Genomic DNA, 24,182 nt, shown 5'->3' on the forward strand with positions numbered 1-24,182 from the left:
AGAAATTAGTGGAGAGTAGGAGCTGCTTTTGATACTGGGAAATTGGGAAATGACACTCTGGGCATCCCTGTCTCGTAACCACAAATGCCATGACAATAAAATATCTTCCAAAAAAGAGGCAAAAAAACAGAAAGAAAAGAAAGAAAATTCTATTAGCACAGTGACAATGCATCAGGAGGAAGAGTGAAAAATTCAACCAGTTTATCTAATTAAATTATTCAGATGAATTCCACAAATATCTTGAAATTTCTGGAAACCTTTTTAAATTTCCAAATCTGTATAGTAGAGTGAATTTTGTTTTCCCTTTGGATATTTTAACTTCATGTAAAATAAGTCAATACAAAAAGGCAATTTTTTCAAATGAATTTTATGAGATGTGTATATAATTAAAAATGTTTACTGCATAGAACAGATTGGTCAAATGCTTCATTTTCTGCTGTTCTTTTAGAGGAAAACAGACAAAGATGATTTTTGCTGGCTTGGGGACACTAGAGCTCTGGTCACAGATACAGCTACAAAATTTTCCACTGCACTTAAACAGACTGAGCCCAGAAGCTAGGTAGCATGTTATCCATAAGAGTGGAAGAAAGAAAGTAACGGATGAACTTTTGAAATACTTACTAGGTTTATTAGAGATTATCAAGGATTAGACCACAGTTTATACAAGCCCGCTGATTCTCAAAGGGTCAAGAAACAGGAAACCAAAAATTAGTAAAAAAAAAAAAAAAAAAAAAAAAAAAAAAGAGGCAGTGTAAGAAACCTTAACACAGATGTATGAATAGTTGATGAGAAAGCAGTTTAACCTTAAACAATGTGGAATAAAGTGGGGGAAATAAATATTGACTACTCAAATATTACACATGTTCTACCGCATGACTTCATACAACAGATAATTCCCAAAAGGTTTTTTGAAAATTAAATAAAAATTTAAAAGTACTACAAAGTTATGAAAACAATGACACAAAATTATATATAAGGCCTGGCCTAAATTTTTAAATTATATATGTATACTTAAAAAAGGTTAATGGGAGCATACCCAAAACTGGGTAGTGCTTATTTCTGGAAATTGGGATTGGTGGTGGTATTTATTCTTTTCTTGTTATTTTCAGAATTTTTATATGTCTTACATAGATACATGCTATTATAATACATATGTGCAATCAATACTGTAGAAAGAAAAAAAATACTGTAGAAAGAAAATAGCATTGTGGTTCTTCCTACTTCATTGAACCCCACAATCAACACATTTATAAAGATAACAATCTTTTGTGTATGACATAACAAACTTTCTAGTGCTTATGGGTAGTAAGTTTAGACTTTGGGGATCCCTGGGTGGCGCAGCGGTTTGGCGCCTGCCTTTGGCCCAGGGCACGATCCTGGAGACCCGGGATCGAATCCCATGTCAGGCTCCCGGTGCATGGAGCCTGCTTCCCCCTCTGCCTGTGTCTTTGCCTCTCTCTCTCTCTCTCTGTGTGTGTGACTATCATAAATAAATAAAAATTTATTTTAAAAAAAGTTTAGATGTTGACTTCATATCCAGATACTTTTACTTAAAGCAGATAAATGGTCTACAATGGAGATGCAATGAGTGCTAGGTTTGTAATACTTTTTTTTATAGTTACCAAGGATTAAGGAAGAGGGTCACCTAAATGTCTCACCTAAATGTTACACATTTTATCAAGTAAATATTAGATGTAAGATGCACTTATAGAGTACATATATTCATATGTATATTCCATATATTACTCAAATAAAAATGCAACGTTAGGAAGATTTAAATAATAATCATTATTTAAAACTAACAAAATGACCAAAATTTCATCAATAATCCTCCTAAACTCCTGAAATAATTTTACTTACAGGAATCATTCCCTTTACAATTGAAGGATCCCTTCAATTCCAACTGAGGTCAGCTTACTATGTGTTCAGTGATATGCATCTTCTTTGTTCAAGATAGAGAACCACGGGGGACAAATTCATTTAGCTGTATTTGCAGTGTCCACCTGTCAAGACACAGCAAAAGATCACCCAACCAAATTAGATCAGGAAGGGAGCAGCATAGACTTTCAAAGGTGTTTGAAAGGTCTCTAAATTTTATTTTTTTTTAAAGATTTTATTTATTCATGATAGACATAGAGAGGGGCAGAGACACAGGCAGAGGGAGAAGCAGGCTCCATACCAGGAGCCCGACACGGGACTCGATCTGGGACTAGATCCGGGACTAGATCCGGGACTAGATCCCGGGACTCCAGGATCGCGCCCCCGGTGGAAGGCAGGCACTAAACCGCTGAGCCACCCAGGGATCCCCAAGGTCTCTAAATTTTAAATCAGAGGTGAGGGGCAGCCCGGGTGGCTCAGTGGTTTGGCACCTGCCTTTGGCCCAAGGCCTGATCCTGGACCCAGGATCGAGTCCCACATCAGGCTCCCCGCATGGAGCCTGCTTCTCCCTCTGCCTGTGTCTCTGCCTCTCTCTCTCTCTGTCTCTATGAATAAATAAATAAAATCTTTAAATTTAGAAAAATAAATAAATAAATCAGACGTGAATGATGGGATGCAAAAGGCCTGTCCTAACACTATCCTGTGATAGCACGAATTTTCCAAACAAAGACATCATGAACTAGAATTAGGTATTTTGATTAGAATACCTAATCAAGTAGGTATTTGATCTAGAACTACCTAGAATTAGGTAGTTTGATTTCTGTCACAGAGAATGAACGAACAGACCTGGTCTAAAAGCAATGTGTCTGCTGCTCTGTATCCCCCCAAAGAGAAGGCAGTCCCATTCACTAATGAACAGTTGGCTCACTGAAGGCCAGGAGTTGGATTCCTTGATGCACCTGTAGGTGACTTCAGACCTACCCATGAGCAGCAGGTTACAGGGCTACCCTTTGCTCTGGGAGAAAGGCACAGAGGTTTTTCTGCTGATTTATATTAGGTTATGCTCTCAAAACAAGACAGAAGGCAGCTGCTTGGGAGAAAGCCCTATCCGAAGAGCATCCCTGATGCACAGTGTTGGTGTTGGCACTGCAAGGAATAAAACATGAATCCAGCGCAGTTATCATAACAAGCAGAGAATCAGGGACTGGAAACCACGCCAAGAGAAAGGCAAATCCTTTGATATCTGTCCACCCTTCCCCTAGCTGTCGCAAAATCTCATAAAAGTAATTCATCTTGGGTCGTGCAGCCTTCTTGAGAGTGTTTCTGGTCCCTATGAAAGATGACACTTGGGGATTCTGAAGCCTTTCAGAAGTGACTTCTTTTCTCACATGTTTAGATTTCTGCTCTCCTCAGCTCCATGGCATTACCTGCCCGGGTCTCAATGCTCGCCCTACTCCTTTGGGTTCCTCTAAAATAAATATGACTTGTCCTCATTCTGTCCTTCTCCTTCCTCCTGGGATATGGCTGGCTGCCATAAAGTCAAGGGTTGAGATCAAAGGGAGGCTGCTCCTACGCAAGAGAAAACATAGATTGTCAGCTGTACTCTCTCCTGATTTACCAGACCATGTGATTCAGAAGAAGGGGGCAGCGAGGATTTAGGGATATTTCCCACCTCTTAATGGTCTGAGTAAATGAAGCTGGCTGCCAACAGAGGGAAGGAAACTATTTTCTATTGAGATTTATGACCTGAGTCTAGCACAGCTTTCTGGAAAATTACTAAAACACTGGGTGTGAATCTCCCCCTCAGAGATTTCTGTATTTCCTTTTAGATAAGTTTTAAAAAAAATTAGAAATGCAAGCCTATAAAATACCCCTCATTACACCTTTGTAGCAAAACAAGAAGCAATAGAGTCACTCCAAAATAGTCTTTCCCAAAGCCACTGAGATTCCCAAACTTGTGTTTAACTACTAGAAAAAGTTTCCTTGTTTGTAGAAGTCACTTTCTGTAAAAGGACCTCACCCAGAGATCTCTTCTAAATCACATGTGCCTTAATTTGAGGAGCTGGGGAGACCATGCCCATTTTACCGAAAGAATAGTGTCCCCTGTCCTACGTCTAAGGCAAAGCATTTATTTCCCTCCTGCCCTCTTCGTTTCAAGAATCTTGAAGGAGGGAGAGAGAAAATCAGGGACAAAGGGAAGAAGGGAGAGAGATAGATTGTAGACAAATCAATATACAAAAAAAAAAAAAAAGAACAAAGATGATCCATGTCTACTCAAAATTGATCCAAATTTAAGAAGCCATACATGCCCACTGCAGAGAGACCCTGTTAAAACAAAGTACACATTTGAAGGCATGAAACAAAACCAACTCAGCTTCCAGTTCAATCTCTATAAACTACCTTCCTGTCTCTTACTGACTGACTTTATAGTCAATTGCCAAGTGTTTTTTTAAAGAAAAGCTGTGGGGAATCTTCATTGAAAAATAAGGAAGAAATAAGGAAAATAAGGAAGTACTGCTTCAAATAGGTCACTTGTCTCAGCTAAATAACGTAAGGATATCTGAGTATTTTCAATTGTTTAGCAGACAGCTGCCATACTCAGCATATCAGGGATATTGGTAATGCTGCTGTTGCTCTGACACATATGTGAAAGGACAGCTTATTCTCAGCTAAGTATCTCAAGCTATTCCTATCTTGAATAAACATATACAATTGGAATTGAAAATTGAAAATACAGCTTTATGCTAACAGACCAAACAACTATTGGCAACATTGATCCCTATATTCTTTAAAGCTTGAGTATATCAGTCAAAATTTTATATTCACTTCCAATTACGCATAAATATGTTGCTCTGTTCTATGCTCTGGTAACCATTCCTTTTTACATAGGAATGGCTTTTGTCCAGGGGTGCCTGAGTGGCTCAGTCAGTTAAACATCTGCCTTCAGCTCAGGTTGTGATTCCAGAGTCTTGGGATCAAGCCCCATGCCGGGCTCCTTGCTCAGTGGGGAATCTGCTTCTCTCTCTCCCTCTCCCCTGGCTTGTGTTCTCTCTCTCTCTCCCTCTCTAAAATAAATAAATAAAATCTTAAAAAAAAAAAGGAATGGCTTTTGTCTAGAAAACAGGCTTATTCCACAGAACCAAATTTCTTATTTTCAGGCAAGGTTCTTCTTAAGCCACTCACGGGCTTTGTTTTTTAAGATGTGATTTATTGAGAGAGAGAGAGAGAGAATGCACACGAGCAGAGGGGAGGGGAGAATCTTAAGCAGACTCCATGCTGAGCACAGAGCCTGATGCAGGGCTTGATCCCACAACCCGGGGATCTTGACCTGAGCTGAACTCAAGAGTCAGATGTTTAACTAACTGATTGAGCCACCTAGATGCCCCTATTCATGGACTTCTTATTCTTAGGGCCTACCTTAGTCTTGGTGTATACAGGAAACTAATTTCATAATGACTGGTAGCCCTTGGGGCATAATACTTAAAGAATTGTCCAAAACAAATGGTATATTTGGTTTTTTTTTTATTTTCAGTAAAAAAATATTTTAAGTAAAAATGATCTGGGGGCAACTGAGTGGCTTAGTTGGTTAAGCATCTGCCTTCAGCTCAGGCCATGGTCCTGAGTACCTGGGATTGAGCCCTTATATCCTGCTTAGTGAGGAGTCCACTTCTTCTCCCTCTGCCCTTCCCCCCGCTCATGCTCTCTTTTACTCTCTCTCAAATAAATAAAATCTTTTAAAAAATGATCTGTTAACTGAAAATGTATTTTGTAAATAGCTACCCTTTAACTCATCTTAAAATGTGGAGAAAAACAATATTGAAGTTAAAGAAATTTTCAAATGTAACGAATTTATCTCATGAATAGGAATGCTTCTCTTTATTGCATCACTGCCACAAAATGCTCACTTCAGGTTTCTTTAAAATTTTATTTTGTTGTGATAAAACACATAAAATTTGCCATTTATTCATTATTTTAAGTGTACAATTCAGTGACATTTGGTACATTCACAATGTTGGACGACTATCACCACTATATAGTTCCAGAATATTCTCATCACCTCAAAAGGAAAGCCCATTCTCATTAAACAGTCACTCACCATCTCCTCCCACCCCTCAGGCCCTGGCAAACACTAATATGCTTTCTGTCTCTGTGTACTTGCTTATTCTGGACATTTCATCTAAATTTCATTCATTTTTATGCCTTCTGTGTCTGGCAGAAAAGCAAAATGTGCATATTTCAATCTTGACAGTGAGCATCAATATCATTTGTGCCTTCACATTGAAATTCTAGATTTGACTTCCTCTATGAATTAGTCTTTCCCTGATTCCTGATATTTAATCCAGAACCTAAAATTTTTGAAAAGTTTCCAATTCATACCAGAGCCAAGAACAATCTTGCTCAAGGTTTCAGAGCACCAGTAATATTACACTTAGACCTCGGCTTATATCTATTAGAATGTTTTTCAGTTGAAAGTTACAGAAAACCCAACTATTAGTACATTCAATAATAAGGGGCTTATTATCCTATATAACAAAAAAACTAAAGGGAAGGTAGTTTCAGGACTGTTCAGCACCTCAGTGAATGAGTTTCTTCTAACTTCCTGCTCTGTCCTCCTCAGCTTGTTGGGATGTCCCACCCAACCTTCTTCTCCCACCAATAGTGACCAGATGGCCACAGCAGCTGCCAAGGTCTCCTCTTCACAGAGCTTGTCCAGAAGCAGAAAAGGACAGTGATTCCTCTAGTCTCAATTTCTATTAGGGTGGAAGAACTTCCTCAAAATCTTCCCAGCAGATTCCCTCTCATGTCCCATTGACCAGTTATGTCACAAGACCATATTTATACCTGTGGTGGGCAAGAGCAGTGGACTCGCCATGTCAACACTCACTCCTGGGACAAGAGAGGACCCATGAAGCAAATGGCCACCAAAAACCTCAATATAATGGGGTTCAGTTAGTGAGGAAGGCTAGGGAAATAATAAACCGACAGGCTACCTACATTGTCTGCTTTGGCATTTGTGTTGGTTTTAAAAATTACTAATCTAATTCTAATCTCATAATCTGAATGGTTCCCTGAGGTTATATCATCTATGACATCAGATCTGAGCAACCCCATTAAAAAGGGTTGTTAAGAATGAACTCTTAAAACTCACATTTTACTTAGCCTGGTAGCTGGTTAACAGAAAATAATAGACATTTTGCTATATTGACTTGGCAGAAACAATACTAGAGTTGCTATGTGATAGCACTATATGGTGAAAAGGCAGTATTTTGAAAAGTCTCCTTTCCATGGAACATGTTCCCTGGATTATTTACTCACCATTCAGAGGTTACTCTGACAGGTTGTATTCAACTGATCAACAAATGAATCAATACTTCTCACTGCTCAGTTCACTACTTTTGTCAGGAACTAGAGCAAACCCGCCAGTTAGTGTCATGTACATAGAGTCCTAATTGAACCAATAAATCTAGAGACCCATCAGCTACAGTGATAGCTACGAGGGAGAAGAGCATAGATCACTCAAAACTCAAAGGAAAAAACAAAGCACGACGCAGAATGGGAGTTGTCCTTTTCCTCCTCATCCTGTGGGGAGAGGAAAGCCTTAGGAAATTTGAGGAACTCTTCACTCAGAGAATAATGAGGCATAAATCCTGCCAATAGATAGTGAGAAGCCTGGCTCAGGAAATAATGCCATTAACCAAGGGACCCTCCAGGGATGGGGACAGTGATTAATGGGCTAAACTTGACACCGTGACTTGGAAAGGGTTTGCACCGTTGGTTTCCACTCTTAGGGAGAATGATTTACAGGAATTGGAAACAATTTTGGTGGTCATTGTCACCATCTTGCCAGTTTTCTTTGCACAGCGGCTAGCTCAGGGAGAAAGAATAGAGTTGTTTATAACCTCTTCTCTCCAGGCTTGAGAACCTGAGACTGTTAATCTGTGTAGGTGGTGTGTATGCTGGCTTCTCTCTAAAACTGGAGGCTGGGTTCGTAATGTTACAATTTATGGAGTGCTTATCAACATACTTCAGCCAGCTTGCAGATGGCTCCAGGCAAAGAACTTCACTCTTATCGGAGACAATACTCTTCGGCTGTCCTGTGTTAGTCTTGAATATTAACATGGGCAGAGCACTGTTGTCACACACTTGCACTGAGAACAGCAAAAAATCTTGCTGCCTGCCTTGTGGACGCTGAGCTTCCATCACCTCTTTAGAAGTCTGTCATGTCTCTTTATCACTAAGCTTTACATCTCACATATTTCCCAGAACACAGGAGAATTAAACAGGAAGACCAGTAACTCTTCAAGACTCCCAGAGCCTTCAGTAAGGAATGTGGGAGTTTTTTCCCTCAGTCTAAAATAGAGAAGCACAAAAAGGGCAGGAATCCACTGGTTATTCAGTAACTGATTAGAGTACAGATAGGTAAGTCATTCAGCTGCGAGAAGAAGAAGCAAGAGGGAAAGCTGTCAACTGCTCCAGTGACACTGTCAATGGACACATTTTCTGCATTTTTGTGACTTTTTAAAAATAATCATCACAGACGTCCACTGTGTCCCAATGATTTCTTTAAATAGCTATCAAGGGGCACCTGGGTGACTCAGTAGTTGAGCATCTGCCTTCGGCTCAGGTCATGATCCCAGGGTCCTGGGATTGAGTCCTACATCAGGCTCCCCTCGAGGAGTCTGTTTCTCCCTCTGCCTATGTCTCTGCCTCTCTCTCTGTGTCTCTTACGGATGGATGGATGGATAGATAGATAGATAGATAGATAGATACAAACAAACAAACAAACAAACAAACAACAGGCCCAAAATGCAGTTTCTTGTGCTAAGCCCCATGTCAGCAAACCAAGACTTAAGACTTAACCTCACTGCCCTTTCAGCTTCTCCCAGAGGTGGGACTTTAAACCAGTCTGGAATTTTCTGATCAACACAATAGTGAGATAGTCTACATGATAGACCTCAGCCCTCTCCCCAAAGGAAGGTGACACTGCCTAAAAAAATCCTTTCTTTTGTTTATGACTTCCTTGTCCCTGTCCCCTTCTGCCTATAAAAGCCTTCTATTTTGTACAACTTCTGATAGCTCCTTTCTACTTGCTAAATGAAAAGCCGTCCTGTTCATAAATCTTTGAATAAAGCCAATTAGATCTTCAAATTTACTCAGCTGAATTTTTTAGCAGATTAAAGACAAAGTGTTCATTTTTACATGTATTTTCTTAAAAATATTAATTCATTGCTATATTATGACATGATTAATATACTAATTGCTATTAAAATCACTACATCATACCTTTGAGACTACTATAACACTGTATGTTAACTAGAATTAAAATAAAAACTTTTTAAAAATATTTCTTTCTCACTGCTACCCATCACCAACCCCCCCATCAGAAACAAACCAAAGTCAAATATTTCTACATGTTGATGATACTGATGAAATCATTCTACTATTAGAATTATTCCCAGCTTCCTGCTTGTAGACGTCTTTACATTACTGAGAAACTTGTAAGTGCTAGGTGAAAACAGCATAACAAAGTTGAACCAGAGAAAGAAGTTATTAGGAAAACCACAAAAAGTCCATTGGTTTTAAGCATTTGTGTAAATATGCAGTATAGGCGGGTTGAGCCTTAGGAATCTACAAGTCAGACATTCAGTCCTAACTCTGTCACCTCTAGATGTGTAAACTGTGCCAAGTCACTAAGCCTCTCTAAGTGTTAATTTCCTCACCTACAAAATGGAAATAAAAAGCAAATAGTTCTCCCTATGTCATACTGGGAAGATTATGTGCAATAATGCACGTAGAGCCCCTAATCATCTGAGCACATGAATCCTCAAGAAATCTTAGTCATTATTCTATTGGTCCACAAAAAGCTAAGATTCTGAATGGAATATCCTTCTGATAAGATGACTTTTCCTTACTAACCTTATACTATGGTAAACTGAGTTATAAAATCAAAATTTAAGAAGTCTGGAAAGAGATTTTTGAATCTTGCTTAAGACCCAGTCTATGTTTTCCTCCTAGAAGTTCCCTTTCAACCAACTAAAGTAGTTGCCAGCACAAAACAGTACTTTCCTTGTATGCAATGCACCATTTGTCGTATCCATTTAATCTAAGAATCAGTCTAATTTATAACATGGATGGGTCAAATATCTGAAGATGAATCCATAGATGCATCTAATTTATAATAAAGAAATAGAGACATCACTTACTATGATGAATGGCTGCATAGATGCTACAGAAATCAAATAACACTGAAATAATATGACATTAAAATCTATTTGTGTTGAAATCACCATAGGAATATACATGGAATATGTGTTGCAAAAGAAAAGTGAGAGAGGATATTGTACTCACCAGCCAAAAGAATAACCACAGTATGCATCCATTCTACACCTAAAGTGTGGATATTTGGGTTAGGACATAGCTTTGGCAACAGTAATAAAGAGGTCCAAAACGACTGTGGCTTTAAAAAGCTAGCTTTTTAAAGGACTTTTTAGCTTTTTAAAGCTTTTTAGGACTGCCTGGGTGGCTCAGTAAGCTAAGCGTCCGACTCTTATTTTGGCTCAGGTCATGATCTCAAGGTCTTGAGATCAAACCCTGAGTCAAGATCTGCACTCAGCACTGGAATCAGCTTGGGATTCTTTCCCTTTCCCTGTACCCCTTCCTTGCCCACCTCCACCTCCACTCATGCATGCATTCTCCTCAAAATAATAATAATAATAACAATAATAAAAAGCTAGTAGGTTATTTCTCTCACACAGTGAGAGAAGGTCATCCAGGGCCAGAATCATCAAGGGTCCAACTTATTTCTTGTGCTCTGAGTCCTCAAAATGGTTTCCATCTCATGGTTCAAGTTGGTTGCTCTATCATGTCTACATTTTAGCTTACAGAAAAGAGGGCAAGAAAAGTCCATGCCCTTCCCTTTAAGGGAAAACCCAAGAGGTACAAAGGGGGATGTTGCACACCTGACTTCTATTTGTAAACCACCAGCCTGTACTGGTCACATGGCCACACTAGCTACAAGGTTTTGAGCTCAGCTAATAATTCATCAGCACAAAAGATGAGAAAAATCGGTGTTGGGAGATAACTAGCAGTCCCTGACACACTGGGGTGCACTTACTTAGTTGAGATGGGTTGGAAATTAACCATTCTTTAATGATATCATGAGTCACTGATTAATATGCTACTCTATGTGAAGTCCTATATAGGAAAGTCCCAGGCTTCATCATTTCTGTGCATTCTATAGTTTACCAAGCAGACACTAAACCAGAAATCATCTCTTATTTTAGGATAGTCTGGTTGCTGTGCATCTAGGTTGCATCCACACTTTCAATGCTCCCTCTGCAAATACTTTAACTGGAGCTTAATTTCCTCTGTCTTTTAAGTCAGGAGCCTCCAGGGGCTATTACAGGAAAGTCAACTTTGGCTAGGACAGCCCTCTGGGGTCCATCTGCATTTTTTTCATAGCAATCACTGGATCTTCAATAAAGATATTCATCATTGAATCATCCAAATGTACAAACCGTTCAGCCTTTAAAATCAATATTGAAAATTAAATCAATTTGAGTAATAGGAAGAGAATGCTATACCAAACTCACATGGAAGTTAGCACTTATTCTAGATATACATATACATGTATTCTTATTTTGATTCTTTTTTTGTTTAAACCCTGTTATTGGGATGTCTGAGTGGCAGCGACTGAGCATCAGCCTTCAGCTCAGGGCGTGATCCTGGAGTACTGGGATCAAGTCCTGCATGGGGCTCCCCACAGGGAGCCGGCTTCTCCCTCTGCCTGGGTCTCTGCTTTTCTCTCTGTGTTTCTCATGAATAAATAAATACAATCTTAAAAAAAATAAACTAATAAACCCTGTTATTTCTTTTTAAAACATTGACACCAGGACCCCCAAATACTGGTGAAGCCACAGTCTCACTTGTGAAGCCTCATGTGAGGCTTGCTCTCCTTTTTACCCACCTCAGTGTACCAGCTTATGCCCTGCCCTGGTTTCCATTTAATTTACTGCCCCTTGGGGTACCTGAGTAGCTCAGTGGGTTAAGTGTCCAACTCTTGATTTTGGCTCAGGTCATGATCTCAGGGTCGTGAGTTCAAGCCCCATATCAGGCTCCATGCTGAGTGTGGAGCCTGCTTGAGAATCCCCCCACCTCCTGCAACTCCCACTCACACTTGCTCGTGCATGCTCTCTCTCTCTCTCTCTCTAAAAATGAATTAACTCATTTTTAAAAAAGGATTCAAATCCAAATAACAGAGGCAAGAGATTCAAGGCATTGGAGGGATGTATAGGGATGGTGTGGGGGGGGGTAGATTTGACAGAAGGTAAAGCCTTTGGTAGGGGAGTGTGACCTAATATCCAAGAACAATTGCCTTTTCTAACTGTTATTTGGATAAGGTTGATTTCAAATACAGAAACATGATTCCAGGGAGGACTGACCCTAAGGTGACCTCCTTTTTCCACCCCTTGCCTGGACACTTTGGTCACCTGGGGAAACCCAGATGTCCTACAGACTTTGATGGAGAGAGCTCCTTGCATTCACATCGAAAAAATTACAGCAGTGGAACTAATAACACACCTTAGTACTACTCCAGCCCCGTAGTGCTGGAAAGAAAGGGTGAAGGGTGGCACTAGCCCAGATGCTCACCCTCAAGGGGGGTACAGGAAATCACATGAAATAATCTTTTAAATCCAACTTAAAATTCATGTCATCCTATTCCATAGTCCACAAGGGGAGGAGGGTGATCAGAGGACACCTTTTGTGCCCCCTTTCTCACAAGCTTCCCCTTCCCCCACCTCTTCAGCTGGAGTGCACAGTAAGAGGACTTGTCCCAACTCCCGGGGTACTGGTTCCCTGGGCAGCTCCTCTACCCTAGTAAGAGTATCTGTACCACTGCTATTGTTACTGCCACTGCTACTTCTACTATAAAGACTACTGTCTTCATAATTTACTCATATTCTGGTCCAGTCATGGTGCTAAGCACAGCCCTTACATTACCTCCTTTAATCTCACAAATCTCTGTGAGTTCTGTTAGTACCCCTATTTTTCACTTGAGGATATTGGTGCCAGAGGACCGAATGCACCTGCACCAGGTCATGCAGCTGGTAAGGGGCAGAGCTGGGCTATGGCAAATAGGAAGGGCTCCGGAAGCAGCCTGTAGGAGAGAAGCTGGGCTCACACTTGGCACATCAGATGTGCATTCATGGTTCTGCCATGGAAAACTGGCAGGATCGCCTGTCCCTGGTTTAAAACTCCTCCTTGTCACCAAGGCCTACATGACTGGACCGCTGCGGCTCCCAAACACTCCCTGCCTTGTCCTTGTGCTCTAGCTACGTTTGGGCAAATCTGCCAGAAATCCATTTGCCAGAGGCGCTGGCTGAACAGTTGGCTTTGCACTTTTTTTTTTTTTTTTTTAAGTAGGCTCCATGCCCAGTGAGGAGCTCAACATGGGGCTTGAACTCACAACCCAGAGATCAAGACCTGGGCTAAGATCAAGAGTCAGATGCTGAACATGGAATGGATTGAGCCACCCAGGTGCCCCAGCTTTGCACTTTTTTTTTAAGATTTCATTATTTCTTTATTCATGAGACACACAGAAAGAGAGGCAGAGACACAGGCAGAGGGATGAGGGACTCGATCCCAAGACCCTGGGGATCACGACCTAAACCGAAGGCTGACACTCACCATAAAAGGAAATTTCATGCACTGTTCTAAAGTAAGGGAGGTATCCTTTTCAAATTGTCATTGTTTTTCTCATTCTGGACTCTCCTACGACAAATTCTTCTCCCTTAAAATGAAAGAACAGCAAGGTGTTATGTTCCTGTAAATGTCGGAACAAAAGAACTGCTCCCAAGAAAACAGAATCCCAATGGAAGAATTGAACCTGAAGTTATTTCTTTTTTTTTTTTTCTGAAGTTATTTCTTCAAGAATGTTCAACATGTGAGCATTCAGAACTCATAGTAAATGGTCAGTACCAAGTCTGAATAATTATCCACAACACGTGCTTTTACCAGGTGCATGTGAATCATGGAACATTTTACGTAACTACAATGTTAATTAAGATAAATTTTTATTTCTGTCGCAAATGTTTTAGGCCAGAATTAAGATAAAATTTTATTTCTATCACAAATATTTTAGGCTAGAATGAACCAAATTATTTGCTCTGATCATCACTTCAGATTCTTATTGTATACTTGAGGAAAGTATTTTAATTCTATTGTTGATATATCAAAAAAAATGCTCAAAAGTCATTTAAGACATTTGAGCATGTTGCCTTGCAATCGTTCTTCTTCCACAAAACTCTTTTTTCTGCATAATAAGCTTTTTGTCAGCAACAGTATCTACTGAGTACCTCTCTATACAGAGCCCCTTACTAAATACTTTCATCCCAGGTAACAATTATTCAGGTCAGGAGCCATGGAAGCCTCAACTTGCCATAAAAACCCCTTATGCATTGGGTTCTCTTGGTTTGTGTCTCAAAATATCTTATTTTGATTTATTTATATTGCACACGTTTGAAACACTAGATTTTCCCCAAAGCTTTAGCATGTCTCCAGTCTGGAATCCTTTCTCTATTTCCAAAGTGTTTTTAAATAACACAATAGAGACCACATTAAGAAATGCTAAAATTGTCAACATCCTTTCAAAATGGAGTAAATATTAAGCAATCATCCTCACCCCGATTCACAATATATAAATATAAAATATGAAAGTAAAAAAAAAAATAAATAAAATATGAAAGTTCCCTCACACTACATTTTTGAAATATCAGCATTTCATGAAAATATGTGTGTCTGGAGATCTTATACAACTGGGGCTTATTTAGATATCGCAATAACTTCACCTTTTCTTCTAAACTCATAGCAGCCTCAGCAAAGCTGCCATGTCAACACACAAGAGAATCATCATTTTGTTCAATCTTAGATTCTTTTCCTACTGAAATCATTTGCCAGCAAGAGATGAAAAGGAGTTGGCTCAGACAAACCATCCTGAAGGTTTCCATTTATCTTCACTTTGCAACCACGTGGCATGAATATTGGACATCTGATTCACCTACCACACTAATTTCTGGCACACATCCTGCACCAGCTGCTCACTGCTGCTTTTGGCGAGTGTACTGATGAGCTCTGTATACCCAGGGTTAAGACAGATACACAGACATATGAACAAATGCTTAACCATGCTTTAGATATGACCTCTTTAAACTCTGATCAGCAGAGTGTTCAAAACTATGATGATCGTAGACCAATTATTTGGAAAATAAAATAATTTTGAACTTTGGGATGAAAGAGGTATTTTAAGTGAGGAAAAAGAAAAACTAAGGAAGTGGAAATAGACACAATAAAATGAGAGATTTTTGCTTGCCATACATAAAATAAGTTTTCTTAGTTCTTTTGTACTATTTGAATTTCTTTGTATCACATGCATGTGTTCTCAGTGAAAAAGAACTAGAACTTTTAAGTCAACAATTTATCAATTTGAATTGTTTTGTTCAAGGTAAGCAAAACAGAGCACGTGTGTCTAAATGGGCCATGAGAAGATGCTGTTGGTGCAACCAAAGACCAGCACTGCCTTGGTTGTGAGGTCTAATTGTGTCACTGGAACCTTCCTAGTGACACTTTGTCCATACACTCCTGTCCTCTCAGGCACCACACCCCCTCACACTCCTCCATCTCTAGCCCAGATCTCCTTCTTGCTCCCAGCTGTCGACCAATCCCCGTAGAGGTGTTCAATGTTTCAAATATGTAAATATACCTTAAAAGCAATAGTTAATTCCAACAGCAAGTCAGGCCACTCCTCAGCCTCATGATCAGAGGCAGGGCAAGGAGAGCCAGGGGCCACACATGCGTGTATCAAAACAGAATAAGGATGACAAATAGAGTTCCTTACTATGATTTTGTTATTCATTTAATCAGCCAACAACATGCTCTGTGTCAGGCTAGCTAGTCAAGGGAAGAAGAAGAAAGAAGAAAGAAGAAGAAAGAAGGAAGAAGGAAGACGGAAGAAGGAAGAAAAGAAATTTTTTTTGAGGCAAGATGCCATCCTAGTGAAGTTCATATGCTTGTGTGAAAGGTAGGCTTATCAATGAATCACTGCTGTCCTGTGTGATAAATTGCTAAAATAGAGGCATGTACAAAATGCCACCAAATCCCTGAAGAGACTATGTCCTTGAAGGATTTTAAACAGGAAAGCTATGTAGTCATAAATACCTGCCTGGCAGCACTGTGGAAGACCAGAAACCAGGAGATCAGAGGGGATGCTGTGACACAGGCCATACCACAGCTGATGAGCACAGTGGGAACCGGCAGAAAAAGGCCAATCCTGCAACAGAGTAAATTATCTCAGGCATATCAAATAATGTCCATCCTGTATCAAGAAAAAGAGAGTGCATGTCACCCTCTGGTGGCTAACCCCCATAATGAAAGAATTCACATGATAAAGTATGTGTGTATTGGTATATCACTAACCACTATTCTAAAAGATGATTCTACTGAAAGTGCTATTAATCTTCCAGCATGCAACTGAAAAAGCAAGAAAACATTATCTTAATGCAAACTTTCATCTGGAATCTGTGTTCTGAGGCCATAAACACACTATCGTATTCATTTACAACCACCATTGTCTGGCTGTGACAAGTGGTTTTACTTGCTGTCCTTAATACTTAGTAAGTCACCAGAATGTATTGAAAAGGGTCTCAGAAGCAAGACTCCTTGGTTCTACTTCCAGCTCTGCCTCTACCGAGGTACCAGATATTAAACTGATCAGTTATCCCCTTACACCCTGGTTTTCCCAATGATAAATGATTCTAGGGTCCCTCTGAGTTCTAACTAGTTATATGTCAGCTGGAACATCCACCTGGTCTTCCTTTTCCTTCACCTAATGGAAATGGCCCACTCAGTAATTGTACCCTGTGTCTTTTTGTTTCTCCACATCTATCAATTGTGTGGAATATGGATTGCTTACAGGCTAGTGAGCCCGTTGTGTTCAAGGATGGTTCACAGCTACTATCTGTGAAGCTCTTCAACAATTTAGCAATTACAGCTTTAGAAAGCCCAACATCTAATTATAAAAAAAAAAAACTAATAATATTTGCTTTGTGTGTCCCCACATACTCTTTTATCAGTCTCAAAGTAAAAGACAGTGTATTTTAATCAATCAACTATCTATTTACTGATCAAAATTTAAATTTTCTGAGTTTTTTTAAGATTTTATTTATTTATTTATTTATTTATTTATTTTTTATTTATTTGAGAGAGAAAGTGTGTGTGTGTGAGCAAGCGAGAAAGAACACAAGCAGGGTGAGGGAAGGAGCAGAGTGAGAAGCAGACTCCTTGCTGAGCAGGAAGCCCCACATGGGGCTTGATCCCAGGACTCCAGGATCATCACCTGAGCTGAAGGCAGACGCCCAATAGATTAAGCCACCCAGATGCCCCTTAAATTTTGTTTTTAATTTTTTAAACTTTTTTTTTTAAGATTTTATTTATTTATTCATGAGAGACACACAGAGAGAGAGGCAGAGACACAGGCAGAGGGAAGCAGGCTCCATGCAGAGAGCCCAATGCGGGACTCCATCCCAGAGTCCCAAATTTTGTTTTTAAAGGATATTTCCATCAACCAAATTTAAACAAGAATAATAAAGACAATCAAAATGATTATTTTTTTAAAGACTATGGCAAACAATGACTCAAATAACACTTGCCAGACCTCCAAAATGTATTTATATATAGGAAAACCTGCCATTATGGGGGCAAAAAACAAGAACTTTGCTGAGATTAACACATACCTCCCCTGATCAACCACACCTGGCTTTATGAAAGCAATTTGTGCTACACTGCGTGTTACTGCCCAAACACCAACCCAATATACATAATAGAAAGTTTTTCAGGACACCTGGGTGGCTCAGTGGTTGAGCGTCTGCCTTTGGCTCAGGGCATGATCCCGGTACCCTGGGATCGAGTCCCATATCAGGCTTCCCATAGGGACCCTGCTTCTCCCTCTGTTCATGTCTCTGTGTCTCTCATGAATAAATAAATAAAATCTAAAAAAAAAAAAAAACAGCTTTTCCCCTTCTCTGTTTCTGTTTGCAATGATCACTTGAAATCCCTTAGACACTTCGACTAAGCATGAAAAATGCCAAATTTCCCTTGAGGTGTATGACTCTGTATCAAATTAAGCCAGAAGCCCTTTCTTTTCTCTTTTTTGTTTTATTCAGTTTCTCAAATTCAGTTCCTCCATCCAGATTTTTTTTTATTTTCATTTTTTTAAGTAAGCTAGTAAGCTCCATGCCCAGCCTGGAGCCCAACCTGGGGCTTGAACTCACCACATGAGATGGAGATTTGAGCTGAGACCAAGAGGCCTGCGCTTAAACCACTGAGTCCCCAGGTGCCACATCTCCTTTCCAGAATTTTTTTTAAGGATTTTATTTATTTATTCATGAAAGACACAGAAAGAAGCAGAGACATAGGCAGAGGGAGAAGCAGGCTCCATGCAGGAAGCCTGATGTAGGACTCGATCCTGGATGCCAGGATCATACCCTGAGCCAAAGGTAGATGCTCAACCCCTGAGCCACCCAGGTGTCCCTCCCATCCAGAATTTAAAGAGAAAGGAGAATAAACAAGAAATTAAATTTCATCAAAATTATAAATCTCTTTTTCTCCCCATAACATAGTTCACCAAGACTGAACTTTAGAGACTAAGAATGCTCTACTCATTTGCTCTACTCATTTACTTTCACTCTACTTGTTTTGCCTTCTACTAACCCAGCCAAATAGCCTAAAAACATGGAAAGATATCTAGTTTACTTTTTAGTAATTAAATAGAACAAGAAAAGAGAATTTTTAAGTTTTTTGAACTCTAACTGAAAATACTGGATGGATGAAAAATAAAATTAGATTACCAATTGGAGGAGCAGGGATATGTAGGATCTGAAGTAAACGGGAAGTTGTTTGGGGTTAGAAGTTATATTTTTTTAAGATTTTATTTATTTATTTGAGAAAGAGAGAGAGGGTGAGCAAACAAGAGAGCAGGAGCAATGACGGGGGCAGGCAGAAAGAGGGAGAGAAGTAGACTCCCCACTGAACAGGGAGCCTAGCATGAGCTCAATCCTGGGACTCCAGGCACATGACCTGACTGAAGGCAGACACTTAACTGACTGAACCACCCAGGTACCCCAGAAATTATTATTTTGATGCAGTGTATGTTTCAATTGAATGACTCCCATCCAAGATTGTCATCAAATTTAGCTAAAGGGAAAAGAGAAAAATCATGTAGACTATGCCCCAGGAATGCTGCTTCTCATTTTGTGAGCTGTGACCTTAGCCTGTGCAAAGAAGCCCAATTCCTTGACTAGAAAGAGATCCTGAAAGGATGTACAGGGGTACTTTGCAAACTATGGGGCCAAAACACTTGAACATAAACCTGATCATGATGTGACATCAGTTTTCAGAAAATATGGAGACAAAGGAGCAAGTGACACAATCAGCAAAATCCAGACTGTGGGAAACTCTCTAAGAAACCCAATCCAATTGGGTGATAAAGACATGAGAAGGAATCCATAGATTAAAAGATATTTAAAAGACACACCAACAATCGAAGCTTATGCCTCTTACTTGGGATGGCAAGTCAAACAAAACATAAAGTAATGAGACAATTGTGAAAATTTGAATCCTGACTGGTTATTGATGTGCTTAAGGAATGGCTATTAATTTTTTTAAGCATAATCATGGTATCAAGATTATGGTCAAAAGAAAGAATCCTTACCTTTCAGAGTAATATTCTGGAATGATAAGATTTGCTTCAAATAATCAGGGAGGAGTGTGTGGGTGGATGAGGGTACAGGATCCAAGATAAACTATGAATTAGTAATTGTTGAAATTGAATGACAGGAACGTAAAAGTTCACTATTCTATTTTTGCAGATTTTTGAAATTTTTGATAAGAAAGTTTTTAAAAATCAACAGCAATGAGATTGATGGTGTTGGAGAGGATGACAAGCAGTTGGCGTTCCTGAACACAGTAGGAGTAGGAATGGTTGCTATGACTTTGAAGAGCTATTTGGCATTCTGAAGTAAAATGCAATGTGTAGCATTTCACACCTAGGTAGTTAGAAAACAAATTCAGAGAAGCTGAGTTACCCTCTAAACGGCTTTCTGATCCCTCATCCATTGCTTTCTAATATTTTTAAATCATTGACTCCTTTAAGAAATCACACAAACTACACTGAATGAGGGAACGTGAAGATCGGTGGGCTGCAATGACTGTAGGTATTCTTTATGTTTCGTTGTTGTTAAGGTGCATAAGACATATAGGTCTATTTTTTTAAGATTTTATTTATTTATTTATTTGAGAGAGAAAGAGAGAGGCAGAGACACAGGCAGAGGGAGACGCAGGCTCCCTGCAGGAATTCTGATGCGGTACTCGATCCCGGGACCGCAGCATCACACCCTGGGTCGAAGGCAGGCACTAAACTGCTGAGCCACCCAGGGATCCCAAACATAAAGGTTTAAAGGAATATCTCACACCTAAACAAGAATGTGTGTTGTCTGTAATAGTGGAAAACTGGCAGTGATATAAATATCATTAGATATTTAAAGCATCTTAAAGCATCGATGGATGGTTCAAACAAAGTGTGGAGAATTCACCCAACGTGTAAATGTAAAAACAAACTAGACATAAGCTTGGATAGTTTTCTAAAATACGGTGTCGAATGGAAAAAAAAGCAAGCTGCAAACAGACAAAGTCAGGATGATAGATGACAAAGACACGAATGGAAAAACAACTGAAGACCAAATACTAGGGAGGAGGGCAGTAAATGCAATTGGGAATAATACATAGAGGGTTCAAGTATGTGTTTGTTGATGATGTGTTGTGTTTGTTCTAAAGCTGATGTGTTTGTTCTAAAGCTGAGTGTAGGTAAATGTATGTTTGTTCTAAAGCTGAGTGTAGGTAAATGTATGTTTGTTACATTATTACATATCCTATTTTGTATCCCTGAAATATTTCCAAGAAGAATAAATTGAACAATTGATGCCTATCAGCCAGCTCCAATGATGGGCATAGGGGTGGCAGGAAAGATACTGTAGCCAGTCAGCTTGTCACACATTCATTCATTATAGAGAGTTCATCTTACTTCTTATGGTGTTGGTGATTTTTTTAAAAAATTGAAAAGCAGTTTTCTGGGAGTGAAAGTCTAATTTTCAGGGTAATGTGACTTCTTTTACATATGAAAAGAACAGTAAAAGATTTGCCCTTTAGTGCATCCACACATCTGAATTTTAAGACCTGGAGAGAAGATCCTAGCAGGATATCTTTAGATTCTCAGATGAGTATTAAAGATAAATGCCCAATGAATGGATCTTTTCACAATATCCCTATTTATTCAAAGCACAGAATTTTAAAGGGTTTGAAAAAAATGACACTCAGAATCTTAGTTGGTACCTACCTAGGACTAGCTTAAGAGATCTGGGTTTCCCTCCCAACCTCTTCCATGCACATCACAAGTTTCTGATTAGTGTCCCAGAAATCAACAAGTCTGAAATCTGACTGAAAAGACAGTGTAGCAGCGCCATCTACTGAACCCTAGATCCTCTCACACAGCAACTTGGGAAATGTTCTAAGTGTAGCAAAAGTGGGCTTTAAATCAAACAGGACAACATTATATGGTCTCATTCCTTTGGGAAATATAAAAATTAGTGAAAGGGAAAAAAGGGAAAGGAGAGAAAATGAGTGAAAATATCAGTGAGGGTGACAAAACATGAGAGACACCTAACTCTGGGAAACGAACAAGGGGTAGTGGAAAGGGAGGAGGGCAGGGGGGTTGGGGTGACTGGGTGATGGGCACTGAGGGGGGCATTTGGTGGGATGAGCACTGGGTGTTATGCTATATGTTGGCAAAATGAACTCCAATAAAAAAAATTTTAAGATAAAAGAATGGAGTACCACAAAAGAAAAAAAAAATAGCAAACATGAGGGGCAGCCCAGGTGGCTCAGGGGTTTAGCACCGCCTTCAGCCCAGGGTGTGATCGTGGAGATCGAGTCCCATGTCGGGCTCCCTGCATGGAGTCTGCTTCTCCCTCTGCCTGTCTCTCTTCCCCTCTCTCTCTCTCTCTCTCTGTCTCTGTCTCTCATGAATAAATAAATAAAATCTTTAAAAATAAATAAATAAATAAAACATGAGGTGTAGGGCACTGAGGGGGGCACCTGACCGGATGAGCACTGGGTGTTATGCTATATGTTGGCAAATCGAACTCCAATAAAACATATACAAAAAAATAATAATTAATAAAACATGAAATATATGTGTAATGCCTCAGAAGAACTTTTAAAATTAATGTATTTATTTTATTGTTTAACGCCAGTTGAAGTATTAAAGTGGAGCCTCGGTGTCCATCGAAAGATGAATGGATAAAGAAGATGTGGTCTATGTATACAATGGAATATTCCTCAGCCATCAGAAAGGACAAATACCCACCATTTGCTTCAACGTGGATGGAACTGGATGGACTTTTTTTTTTCTTTTTCTTTTTTTTTCCTAATTTTGAGAAAACCCAGAGGCAGCTAGCTGTCTCAGTTGCTACTTAAAGCTCAAGTGTTCAAAAATCACGTGTAGACACAAGGCTCACTTCATGTCAGGCACAAGACACAGCCAAAGCTGTTTTTTGTCAGGTGGGCTATGACAGGTTGGCTTATCCCTTAGGTAAGGGCACTTTGATCCATCTTTTTTTTTTTTTTCCTAGCAAGCAGTTTAAGAAAAATGGACTGGCCAACAGAATCTTGATGGCCCACGGTACATCTTAACAGACTTATTTTTGTTTTTCTTAATGGCTGCTTTAATCTTTTATGTTAACGCAACTAACATTTTTGACTCCTGCCCCAAACATTCCCTCAAACTCATTGTGTTCCCAGAAACTTGTCCATTTGACCAGTCACATGATTTGTTGGCTTGCAAAGGAAGTGAAATGCTGAGTGAAATGAGTCAATCGGAGAAGGACAAACATTGTATGTTCTCATTCATTTGAGGAATATAAATAATAGTGAAAGGGAATAGAAGGGAAGGGAGAAGAAATGGGTAAGAAATATCAGAAAGGGAGACAGAACATGAAGACTCCTAACTCTGGGAAATGAACTAGGGGTGGTGGAAGGGGAGGAGGGCGGGGGGTGGGGGTGACTGGGTGGGGGGCACTTGACGGGATGAAGCACTGGGTGTTATTCTGTATGTTGGCATATTGAACACCAATAAAAAATAAATTTATTATTTAAAAAAATAAAAATAAAAATAAAAAATAAAGTGGAACATATAACACAGCAAAGCTGTGCAAGTTTGCATTTCAAACGATGAGGGTTGGTCTTGTTTTTACCGACCACTGCTCTACTATTACCCACCAAAGGACGGTCTTAAAATACCTTTCACTGCACAACTGTGCAGCATAAAGTGGGATGTGGGGTGTCAGGTGGGGAGGTTCTGGAAAAGGCTCAACAACCCACCTTGCTGGGAGGAAAGGAGCCCTTGGAGGGTTGGCCCATCCCAGTAGCTCAGCTCTCCACCACAGCCCACGTCAACAGGGCACCGCCGGATGCATCGCAGGTCGGTTCTGGAAGCTGCTGCGGAAGCTCGGGCACCAGCACACCACTTGGTCCTGAAAGAGAAGGCGATGCTGAGGTGCCTCCTGGAAACGCATACCTCGGGATAAAGTTGCCCCAGGCCCTAACCTCTTTATACCTTCAGCCTGTTTCAAAAGGAAAGCTCTCCAAGTATCTACTCGTTTGCAGTGCCCTTTCCCGAGGCTCTGCAGCCGCCTCGGGCCCTCGTGGCGCCGCCGCAAGGCCGCATCTCTCCAGAACCAGCTCGCAGGTGCAGGGGCACCCCAGGGCCTGGGGCCACAGGGCCCACCCCAGCTCCAGGACGCACCTCACCAGCGGTCTGCGCCTGCAAAATCCAGCCTAGACCAGTCGGAGCCACCACGGACCCCACCCCTCATCTTCCAGGGACTCTCCCCTTCAGGGCAACGCCCCGACTCACGCCCAGGGGTGGACGGTTCCCGCGCAAGCAAGCTGCAGCCTGGAGGAAGCAGCCTGTGCCGCCCACTGCGCCTGCGCACCTGCCTGTGCTCCCGCCCCCCTCCGCGTGCTTTGACGTCACCGCGCTCCCGCCCCGCCCCTTCCAACACTTTCCCGCGCTCTGCTGGGGAGCCCCCTGCCACGTCGCTCCCTAGGGCTGTCTCCCTCCGGCCCGGACCCGAGCTGGCAAGAAACGCCGGCCGCACCGCCCTGGGCCTCGCGTCGGTTTCCGCCCAGGGAGCCAA

The 24,182-nt window shown here is 40.5% G+C and overlaps 1 long non-coding RNA gene across 5 annotated transcripts; it reads right to left on the bottom strand.

Annotated features, from left to right (window-relative positions):
- Nucleotides 1-751: 751 nt before the first annotated feature.
- Nucleotides 752-23,946, bottom strand: LOC112659063 (uncharacterized). 5 transcript variants are annotated; one of them, XR_007405537.1, is made up of 5 exons: nucleotides 23,789-23,946; nucleotides 23,365-23,516; nucleotides 16,093-16,204; nucleotides 13,567-13,669; nucleotides 752-2,003 (listed from the first exon to the last, which is right to left on the bottom strand). It is a non-coding gene; the product is annotated as an uncharacterized LOC112659063 (long non-coding RNA). The 5 variants fall into 5 exon arrangements; XR_007405539.1 differs by lacking the exon at nucleotides 23,789-23,946 and adding an exon at nucleotides 23,600-23,767 and having other exon boundaries at nucleotides 13,567-13,665; XR_004813816.2 differs by lacking the exon at nucleotides 23,789-23,946 and adding an exon at nucleotides 23,600-23,767.
- Between the last annotated feature and the right edge of the window lie 236 nt (nucleotides 23,947-24,182).

Source organism: Canis lupus, chromosome 2 (genome assembly GCF_003254725.2).
Source record: "Canis lupus dingo isolate Sandy chromosome 2, ASM325472v2, whole genome shotgun sequence".
Taxonomy (NCBI): domain Eukaryota; kingdom Metazoa; phylum Chordata; class Mammalia; order Carnivora; family Canidae; genus Canis; species Canis lupus.